Below are 10,579 nucleotides of genomic sequence, written 5' to 3'. Positions count from 1 at the left end.
GGCTTCCCCTGTCACGGGCATAGGTAAATCTAAGTAACCCGTGACACCTTTTCACACAGCCCATGCAATAGCACAGTGGGGAAGGAACAGAGAAGCTGATAACGTGCTACTCCAGCATCCAAGTAAAAATCTGATTGGTAAGATGCTATCTGATATGTTTATGAAGCGGTTTGTGAATGTTGCCCTTATGTCAATTGGAAATGGCAGTGGTACTGATGTCAAACAGCTGTGATGGTTTACATGCAATCCACTCTGTATTTGGTTGAAATGCTTCAGGGATAGCCAGCGTGCTGTCAGTGTGAGCCAGCTTGTGCTGGGCTGCCTGAACTTCAGAGAGAAGGAAGAAATAGGCCACAGGCAACGTATCTTTGCCCTAATACTTAAGATTTATGCTTTATTAAGTAGCAGTTCCAAAAAGTAACAGTAGCTTAATGTTACATGTAGAAGCTTTCTTTAGCCTTCGTAGACTACCTTAGATATTTCCAAAGTAATGATTAGGTATAATGACTGAAGGAGAAAGTCTCAATGTTGGAGCGCTTATATGCATCATCTTAAATAATTTTTCAGACGCTTATCCTATGTACATGCCTGTACTTTGCCTTACCCTTGGGTAGGGTCCTTTTAACATGATTGCCCACAAAATACTTTCCATATTGATCTTGTTCTCAAGATTTCCTTGTGTTATGCAGGAAGTCAGAGTAGGTAATGACAAAGGTCTGTTGTGCATAGCATTTATTCACTTAAACTTAAAAAGGTGAAAATTACTGCAGGGAAACAAACTCACCTGACACCTGAACTACTGGAAATGCAAGCTCTGTACTTTCTGAAGGTCTAATGCAATGTGAAGAATGGGAAAGCATGGAACAAGCAGAACAATTTAGTTTCCCTGGGGTGGCCAAAAGAAGTGCTGACATGAATCAGCTTAGAAATAAAGTGCATGCAATTTTAGCACTTGAAGGTGTCCCTCAGAAGTGGAATTGGAAATTGTCCAGTTCTAGGTTTCTTGAAATACTCTTGATGTTTCCAAAGTAAAATTGGGTATTTGGCACTTGCCTAATGAAAAGGGGCATAGATCAAGAGTTGGAAGGACAGAGTTTTGTTAGATTTTGGTGAAATTGTGTTCTGCATTAGGGCACCTAGGTTGAGTTTCTGGTCTTTTCTGGAGTAATTAATGCCTTTTGGTGGCCCAGTAGGAGCTCACTGTTGGCCAGGCAAAACCTGTCTGTAGGTTGGAGATTGCTTTACGATCTCTGCAGAAACATCAGGATGGTCCAGCAAGCTGTGCTGTCACTTTCCTCAGGCTCTGCTCTAATCAGATAACAGTATTAACAAACTTCATTATCCTTTACCCTGAAAAGGTCCAGCCAGAGCTCCCCTGCATAGAGATATGCAGTAGCCTGGGTTGCCTATCTGATACTCAGGGTAGATTTTCAGGTTTTGATTATCAATTTTTACTACTTTAGTTTATGTCATTACAAAGCATCTAACCTATGGTTTCTTTTTTATTCATTTTAATGAAAAAACTTTTTAGAACTTGCTGCGGTTCAGTTCTTTGCAGTTCTTTGCTTTCTTATTAGTGGCTCAAAATAATACCAGTATTTGTGTTCTTCAGACCAGTTTGTGCCTTAGAAATTCTGAGAGAAAATGACAATTTTATAGTCCTTGCCTTATGTCTATAAGTTTGAAAAGGAGCATTTGCCCTATTCTTGAGATACAACTCTGACTTCTGTGTTTTGGGAATCATGAAAAACATTTGTCTCCTACTAAAAGAATAAAAAATACCACATCTGGAATCAATTGGTGAAATAAAATAGCATATTCTACTTTTTCTTTTTTTTCCCCTCTGAATCTAAGTGGTTGGCTTAAATTTTTGTCTCTGGTTTCTAGATATTCAACTTGGTCCTTAAATAGGAAAGTTCATTACTTGTCCAGCACTGTTTAGCAGCCAGTTTTCCTTTCAGAGTAGAAGCCAATGCCCTACTGTATTTCTTAAGAAAATGGGGGGGTCTTAAGCTTAAAATTGGGAATTCCAGATAGCAAAACAGAGAACTGTATCTAGAATGAAGTGCTGAGTATATGATTTGGTGTTTGTTTGTTTTAGGAAAACATAAGGCTTAGAAAAACTCAGTCTGCACCAATTCGTTTCACAGGGACTTGTTAACTACTTGATACTTCTGAAAGATCAGCCAAATTGCTTAGTACTTGAAGTAAAGATTTAGGCATTGAACTTTGGGCTCCTGTTCTTTTAAGTCTTACTCTCAAGTTGGTATGTGCAGTTAAAGGCAAGACATACACCATTAACCATGCATCTAGAAAGTCCAATTACTAAGAATAATAGAAAACCTACCTTTTACAGCTCCTGCTGTACACAGTGAGTTATGAATGCTAGCAGAAGTAAGTCTCAAAATCTTACCACAGATTTAAGTGGGTTTTCTTGCTCAAAAAGCTTTGCCCACAGCTCTGAGCATTCTCTTCTTCAGTGCCTGCCCTGAAAAGGACTTGGTCTTTGGTTCTCTTGCTTGTCACTTGATACAAGTGCTGTGCCTCCTTTGCTTGTGAGCTTCTGGCTAAAACAAAGCCCCAGTGGGACCAGAAAAGGTCCCATACCTGGCTGCAATGCTTAGGGGCGTTGCTCCTTCTGGGCAGCAATGAACAGGGTCCCTGCTGCTTTCAGTGAAGTGCTGCAGGGTCTGAAAACAAACACTGAGTGATCAGAGAGCCAGGAAACATCTGTTCTATGTTTGCTCTTATCCCAAAACAAAACTCTTATCTTGTCTCTATGGCTAGTGATTTAGTTAGGTTAATGTAATTACAAGAAAGTGTTTAAACATGCCGTCTGAATATTGCTAGAGCAGCATCGACCTCGGCAAGAATGCAGGGTACCCCTAGCTCTCAGTACCTATCAGACCCTGCAGGAGCTGCCAGAGATGCATGGTTAAGTGTTTACTCTGGGAGGAGCAAATGATAGGACCCTTTCCTGTACCGACATAATTTTCCAAGAGGTGAAACGGCATTCCTAGCATCTCTTTATGCTCACTGAAGGATGGCATTTAGTGGCTGCTGCCCTCCGGCCGTCTAAGAGCTACGTCTGCCTCTCGCTGCTCACACAATAGCCAGAGGAGCTGAGCATGCTGAGAGCTGTCCCGGGGCTGGCCGCTAACATGGGCTGCAGAGGGGAGCCCCGGGGCGCCTAGCTGCTCCCCTAGCCGTGCCGTGCCTCGCCATGGGGCTGTGCTGCTGCGGGGGCTGTGGGCCGCGGCCCAGAGGTAACCCACAGCGCTGACACGAGGGGGCGGCGGGGGGGGCTGTCTGGCCGGGGCTGAGCCGACCACCTCTCCAGCGGTGACATGGGACACGGAACCGTGTTCCCCCTGCATTGGTGTTTTGGCAGTCCCTTGGAAAGATGACATCAAGACCATAATGGCTTATTTTGAAGGGGTGGTGAAGTTTTAGTATGATCTCCAGATGTATTTTTAAACTTAATTCACTGTGTTTTTTGTCTTTTTCTCTACAAGAGTGTTTTACACAAGGGACAGTAGTTGCAGTGAGGTTCCTTGCTGATGTTCTTTCCTCCTCTGTTCCTTTTATGGTTTTATAGAGAGAGCTGCTGTAAAGAGTCTTTTCTACGGTGGTATTTCAGGTAGTCTACTGAGCTCAGGATCTAAAAAACGAAGTATGCTCGTGTCAGCTTTGTGCCCTTGGGCAGAGCTGCTGATGTGTATGAAGCCATGCCATTCTCTGAGAATGGGGATGGTTGGGATGGATATTTGTCAGGCTGTTCTTACTGGAACTGCCCAGCCCTAGTTGTCCCAGAGTCTGAATGTGTAATACAAAAACATTTTGAGGCCTTCTAACAAGTCTAGCTTATGTTGTGATTTATTTATTTATTTATTTATGTCTTAGATTGTAAGCATGCTTTTAAGCAGCTCCTTTGAAATGGTATAAATCTTTCCCATGGTTTATTCTTCTAACCAATGCAGAAGGTTGAAAATTGTTTAGTGAAGTGTGCTATGAAACTGAACCCTAAGTGTAACTTAAATCTCAAAATCGTTATAAATTTGCTGTCTGCAATAATGTGATGAAGAAGGTAAATGAATGAGCCTGTGTTTTCAGTCCCTCTGGGAGAAGGCCTGAAGTGCAAAGCTGTGATCTGTTTTCTAGGTTGAGGCAAAATACATCTTTGTATGACTTTGAAACTCTTTCATTGAACTTAACAGTAAGTTTATTTTCCAGGTACTTTTGAAATACTCCTAGAATGTTTAATATATAGAAGAGACTAACCAGGTCTGATTGTAAAAACCCAGTGGCTTTTACACTGCTTTATTCCCATATTTTCAGTGGAAGTTCTTTTCTCACTTGCTCTTGTGTCGTCATTTCACTCAAGTCTTTGTACATGTTTTCAGAGGATGGTTTGGGTTGCTTTGCAATGACCTTGCCGTGAGCTTTGACTAATCCCACTCTGCTGTGGGGAATCTTTTTGGTGGGCATGGGAGGAGAGGGAAGGGCTTGGGGGCAGGGTGCTGATAACATGCTTTGAGTTTGTTTGCCCTGTCAGCTTTTTGTCTAGATAAGCTTTTAGCAGATAGGGTGTAGATGGGACTAACTGATGAGTAGGTTCTGATTCCTTAGAAGAACTGGCAGGATGAAGTGTCAGTCTCCCTGAAAGCAGCTGGTTATCTGCAGCTATCAGAGGGGTGGAAGGTGGAGGAGATTTACATTTGTTTATGCCCAGAATGAAGTTAGTCTCTTCTCTCCCTCTTTCCCACCTCCCCCCCCCCCACACACACACACCCGAGTGCTCATCCTCTTCAGCTGGGGTTAGGGGAAACTAAGACCTTGAAACAGTTACCTTACTTATGTTACTGGAGAAGATACATTAAAGCAGCCAGGAAGGAGGGAGTGCTTGGCCAAGGAAATATTTTACTTTTGTTGCTTTAGCAGAGTTCTGGCTGAGAAGTACCAGAATCTTGGGCAGGTATACTGGATTGTTCCTTTATGCTTTTGATTCAGTGGCTTACTGTGTGTTAAATGATGATGATTGCCGGCAGGGATTGGAATGGAACTAGAAATAATATCCTGTTTCCACCTCACCCAGTAGTAGTACTGTTGGCTCCTATATGCCTGTCCAGACTGGAACCTGAAGTGTTTTCCATGTACTGTTGTTGATTACTGTTTGCTTTCCTGATACCTGACCTTGCTTGTTTCAATGCTATTTTATCTTTTTTCTTGGCATTTCTTGCACTATTAGTTTTTCCCATTAGAGATGGGAGTGGAGGTCTGAAGCCAAAAATTTCTGGTAAGTGACTTTTGAGTGATGCAAGGTAGTCATGGCTGTAAGTAAGCATTTCATTTACTTTATTTAATCTGACCAGCATTTCGGACTGCTCAATTTAAAACGCCAGTCAGTAGATTCCAAAACTGGAGTGGATGGGAAGGAAGACTATGAAACCAAATTTTCAGCCAAGCAGTGTTTGCCCTTCTCTAAGTAAATTTTTCAGGTTCCATGCTAAATAAAAAGATACGTTTTTAACAGAAGACCAGTTCCTGTTGTCAGAAGACTCTTGAGAAGGTTTTGACCAATGCACAGTTAAGATGTTCAGTTGTGTGTAGCATACAATAGCACAGTTTGCAGTATTTTAGAGCTGTGCAGTCCCCAGATGAATAAATGTATGTGTAAATGAGCTTTTTTGTTTATTGCTTTGCCTGACTTCAAGAAGCACTTCTTTCATGTGGTGGGACCTAACAGCCATGGTCACTAAGTGTGTTGGGGCAGCAGTGTGCATCAAGTTAGCATATGAACCTGTTCCTTGTTTTGCCAACGTGATCAGCATGCATGGTAACCATAGTAACCAAGAGGACTTGGGAGTCTTATGAGCATTCTGCATCTTAACTGAAAGTAAGAGACTGAACAAAGGAAAAACTGAATTGGGGTCTCTGAGTGAGCAGAGAATGTCACCTGAGCAGATCTGCAGCTGATATTCCCCAGTGTAACAAGGCCAAAGTTGCTTTTTTCTCTTCTTCCCATGTACCTACAGGTACTTAAGTCTGTTTTGGAGAGGCTGAGTGTGATGACTTCAGTTGTTTTTCCTGAAAATAAAAAAAATGAACTAGAAATTTGAAAATGTAATGGGCTTGTTTTAAAAAGAAATATCCTGAATCTATCTGGCCAATTATTACACTTGTCTAGATTTTTTTTTTTTTTTCCTGTGACCATGTCTGTCAAATGAAAGCAAACATTAACCTTTGACCTAACACAGCAAATCCCGTGCTGTGTTAGTAGATGGAAAAGTACTGTTAACTTGCACAGTTGCTACTACTAGTGCTCCAAAGGGAAGAGAAATTGCCTGATAGCATTTCAGAGGCTTGATCATAAGGTTGGTCTTTTTATTTTATTTGCAGTCTGTTTTTTGGCTTATGGTGGAAAACATCATCTGGTTGCAAAGCAGAGCTGACTGTATTTCATTTGTTGAAACACTTCAATTAAAAAAAAAAAAAACTTCAATCAGAAGTTGTATTTCTACAGCTTTTGATTGCTGTAAGTTGGAAACATAAATTTCAATTGAAAAATGGTTTGTCTTGTGAAATCAATTTTTTGTACTCAGTAGGAGTGCCTTACTTGTCACTGTTACTGATGGAAGTAAATTTTGCTTTGTACTGGGTTGTACCTTGTCCTGTAAAAATGAGCATAAGGTACATCAACACAAATGGGATACAGCCTTGCAGAATAGAAAATGTGGGGCCAAACCTTGAAATGGAGCTGCTGAGATTAAACAAAGAAAGAACTGCTGCCTCTATATAAAAACCAGGGACCCTGGAACATAGCTACCTGGAGAATAGCAATGCAGAGACTTTTAATGTGTGGTAGTAACAGTAGTTGAGATGCTTAGGTTTCTTTTCTTTGCCAGCAGACTGGGTGCCCCTTCAATGAACTGCCTTTCTGGGTTGAACTACCTGCTGTGCTTAATCTGTACGCAACTGAAGTTAACACCTGAAGATCTGATAGCATCTGCTGTGTACACAACCTCTGGCTCCTATTTACTGTCAACAGTCGTGTTACCTGATCTAATTTCAGGTTCTCATAGTAGGAAAGCTCTTAAAATAAGCCAGACCCTTGACATGACACTGCTTCTGTACCCCATTACCACATTACTCACTTGTAACAGGAAAGCATCTTAAACAGCGTGAAATGTGATGCTCTCTCCTCTAGCTCTTTTTATATCCTCTATTCTTTTTATCCTAAATACAGTATTAATGTACGTATAAGATCTATCAGCCTGTCATTCTACCCCAGGTACGACTTGCATTCATTGCTCTTGGGACTTGAAGTGTGCAAACTAACTGACATGTAATTAAATACATTGTAGAAAAGGCTTGTTGAAGCTAATAATGCTAACACTATTCCAAGAAGTTAATTTTATTAAAATACTGACTTAAAAAATGAAAAGGTATTACAGGGATCTGTACTTTGAGAATGATAAGGAGCACTCCATCCCTGACCAGCCATTCTGACCTCAGCTGGCAGGTCAGAGGTACAAAATTACATTTTTATTAGACTGTCTGGCTTTTGCTTAGAATATCTGATGCAGAAGTCTCTGTGGGTGTCTTTGCAAAGTAGTTCAAACAAAAGAAGAGGCCGGAGTCCATGTGAAATTTAGTGGTTGGTGTGAGCATGAAAAGTAAATCAACAATGAAGTGCTGATATAGAAATATGGAGTTGTGAGAATTGCTTCAAAGTGTCATCCAGCTTCTTTGCTCAGGTTAGATTATGTGCATGTAGACCATCTCAGACAGATGACAGACAGCTGTGTCTTAAACTGCTCGTGGAAAGTTCCGTGGTGCAAGCGAGTTTCCTTTTCAGCTTTTTCAAGCAGCCCTGTCAGCAGTCACTTTTTCCTAGTGCATCTGTGAATCTTTTGTTAAAGTTTCTTTTACGTTCACAACTGTTAATGTACTGCAAGGCTGGCAGTAATCTCCACTTTGTTCTCCTTTTGTTGAAGCAGACCCACAGTTTTTCATTTGTTCTGAGAGTTGCATTCTAAATCTATCATTCTTGCAGAGAATTGGTGGAGAACAGTAATCAGTCAGTCCCTTTCTCCATCTGATGTGCCAGCTTAGCTTGCCATGCTAGATTGAAACCTAACCAGGACAGAAAAGATGGCAGAAAATCTCCTGACTTTGTTAATAAACTTCAGAATAAGTGTGGGGTTTTTTTGGTTATTTTTTTTTTGGTAGTTATGTTATTGGCTTGAGTTTGGTTTGTGATTTGCCTTACTGAAAAGCTAGGTGGGGAACTTTCATTATTATTGTTATCTTAGTTTTATGGTACAGAGAGGGAAAGTAAATTGGCAAATGCTGCACAGTATAAAGGAGAATGAGAAAATGAATTGTTGTTTCCTGCTGAAAGAACTGTAAATAATTTGTTGCTTACTTCATTGTATCCTTCTATTCTATAAAATTGAGTTAACCTGATATTACTATAGAAAAGCTTTTAGTGACTCAAAAAGTACATGTTTTTATTGGAGATGGAATCAATTAGTTAACCTTCATAGAGATATTTTACTTAAGGCTGCAGACAATTAAATTTGTAAAAGAAATAAGTTCAAAAGTGTTACTTTAAGCTTTTAAAAACTATTATTATATTTTTAGTTCAAAAATTCCACTTGGGTATTCTGTAGTAATTTCCCTTAACACAAACCACTTGTTCCATTTCAGCAATCTTTAATTAGTTCTGTCACTTGTAATTTTTGTTCTGGATCTGAAAAAGTCAGTGAAAATACTTGTCCCATTCCATTTGTTTTGTCTCGGTTTCTATTTTGCTAGAAAAGGATCCACCAGAAACCACTCCTGAGGCCTCAAGTGAAATTTTAAACACAGAATGGAGGTTTGTTATGCGTGGCTAACTGTGATTGTACTATCTTCTCTGTTGCAGAAGTGCTTAGTAGCCTGTGCACTCTCTGAAAATAACTGAGCAATTGGAAATCAATGCAAGTTGGATATTTCACGTCTATTTGCATATCCATTTGCACATCCATTTTGGGGTGGAGCGTCTGTGTTTCTGTGTTGATAAGTAACAGTATTCTTGAAAACAAATACAGATAAATAATTGGCTGTTGCTGATTGGGGTGGTACAGAACTTGCTCACTTTATATAAATGAAGTGAATATGTTGACTCTTTTTATAATCAAACTATGAAGTGGGGAAGAACCCCACTGAGCGAAGAAGTGTTCAGACAGATGTGGTGGCAGGAAGCTGGCATAGTAGTGTCTTTTTGTTCTTTTTATATTTATAAATGAATTTAAAAAAAAAAAAAAAAAAGCAACCCAAGATGTATGTACTAGGCATAATTGTCAGACTGAAATGGAAAGTGAGGGAACCCTTGTCTGGACCCAAACTCATTCTTGGAGCAGCTGTGAGCACAGACTTCTTATCCTTGCGAAGTTAGAAGTTTGATCTTTTCCAAACAGACAAGCCATGAGCGACTCTGGAAGCAGGGCAGATCTTACCTGTGCAAGTCAAAGTGTTGAGGTTTTATGAGCGGTATCTTCTCTGCTGTGTCTCTCAAGATGTCCTGGGAAAGGATCTCCAGGCTTGCTGCAGTCTGTTAATTCCTAATCCAACAGAAGCGATTTTACAAAGCAAGCTTCTTTGTGTTACAGTCTTCATGAAGGATAGTTATATTGGACTTTGGACTTGTTTGCTGACTTAGGCAGTTAATGCTTTGGTTTCATGCTTTGAGAACAGCTGGGGTTGTTATCAACTGATTTTACTGTAATTAATATTTCATACTTTGACAAAGTGTTAACACTGGGTGTCTTGCATCTGTTGCAGATGATCACATTGTTGTCAACAGCTGCTGTAAGCCAAAGGATCTTTCAGATGAGTTGCTGGCAGTGTTTAGGGATGTAACTAATTTGACAGAACAAAAACACCCTGTGTTTGTTGAATGTTTCTTGTTGGGATAATAACACTATTGATTTTATTTATTTTCAGTAAGTCTAAAGTCAGCGTCATTAACAAATACAAAATTAACAGCCTTTTTAAGAAAAGGTGGTATCTAAGGATTTGAACATCTTGTTTTGATTTTCAAAGTTATCCTATGGTATAGGATGGAAGATTATGTGATACTTGATTCCATATAAGAAAGAATGCTGCTTGAAAATGGGAACATTCCACCTCACGTGCATCCTAGAAGTAATTTCCATAAGACAGGTTTTCCAGCATCTGAATAGATTAGGGCTTAAACTAGTGCTTTTTTCCATTATTGTTTGTATTGTCCATGAAGTTTGGACTGAATTCAGACCCTCTGTGAATCAACAGCTGTTGTGCTTCATGTCATGCATAGTTCTTAGCAGTATAGCAATTTGGGGCCTGTGGTACTAGATAGGTGGTTGTTCCTGCTTTAATAAATCTGCATTTGAAAGCATAAAACTGTTAAAGGGAGCACAACAGATAAATGAGAGAATAACAGATGGTATAATAGTGTGAGAAGTCCAATTGTTTTGCCTTTTTTCCCCCCATGTATTGTGGAAGAAAACGTTCAGAAATTTGTTCTTATATTTAGGGATGCTTTTTAGTAGCA

The 10,579-nt window shown here is 39.9% G+C and overlaps 1 protein-coding gene across 5 annotated transcripts in view; it reads left to right on the top strand.

Moving 5' to 3' along the window:
- Nucleotides 1–10,579, top strand: part of ARHGAP22 (Rho GTPase activating protein 22) — a 118,384-nt gene that overhangs the window by 32,734 nt on the left and 75,071 nt on the right. The window contains exon 1 of one of the 5 annotated variants that reach the window (XM_032445612.1): nucleotides 6,277–6,374. The exons of the other annotated variants lie outside the window; for them this stretch is intronic. The gene's annotated coding sequence lies outside the window, so the exon portion shown is untranslated. Of the gene's footprint in view, nucleotides 1–6,276; nucleotides 6,375–10,579 lie in introns of those variants that run through there. 5 annotated transcript variants of the gene reach the window in all.

The sequence above is a fragment of the Coturnix japonica genome, chromosome 6 (assembly GCF_001577835.2).
Source record: "Coturnix japonica isolate 7356 chromosome 6, Coturnix japonica 2.1, whole genome shotgun sequence".
In the NCBI taxonomy this organism is placed as follows: domain Eukaryota; kingdom Metazoa; phylum Chordata; class Aves; order Galliformes; family Phasianidae; genus Coturnix; species Coturnix japonica.
The sequence above is the reverse complement of the archived record's forward strand: the minus strand, read 5'-3'. Positions and strand labels throughout refer to the sequence as shown.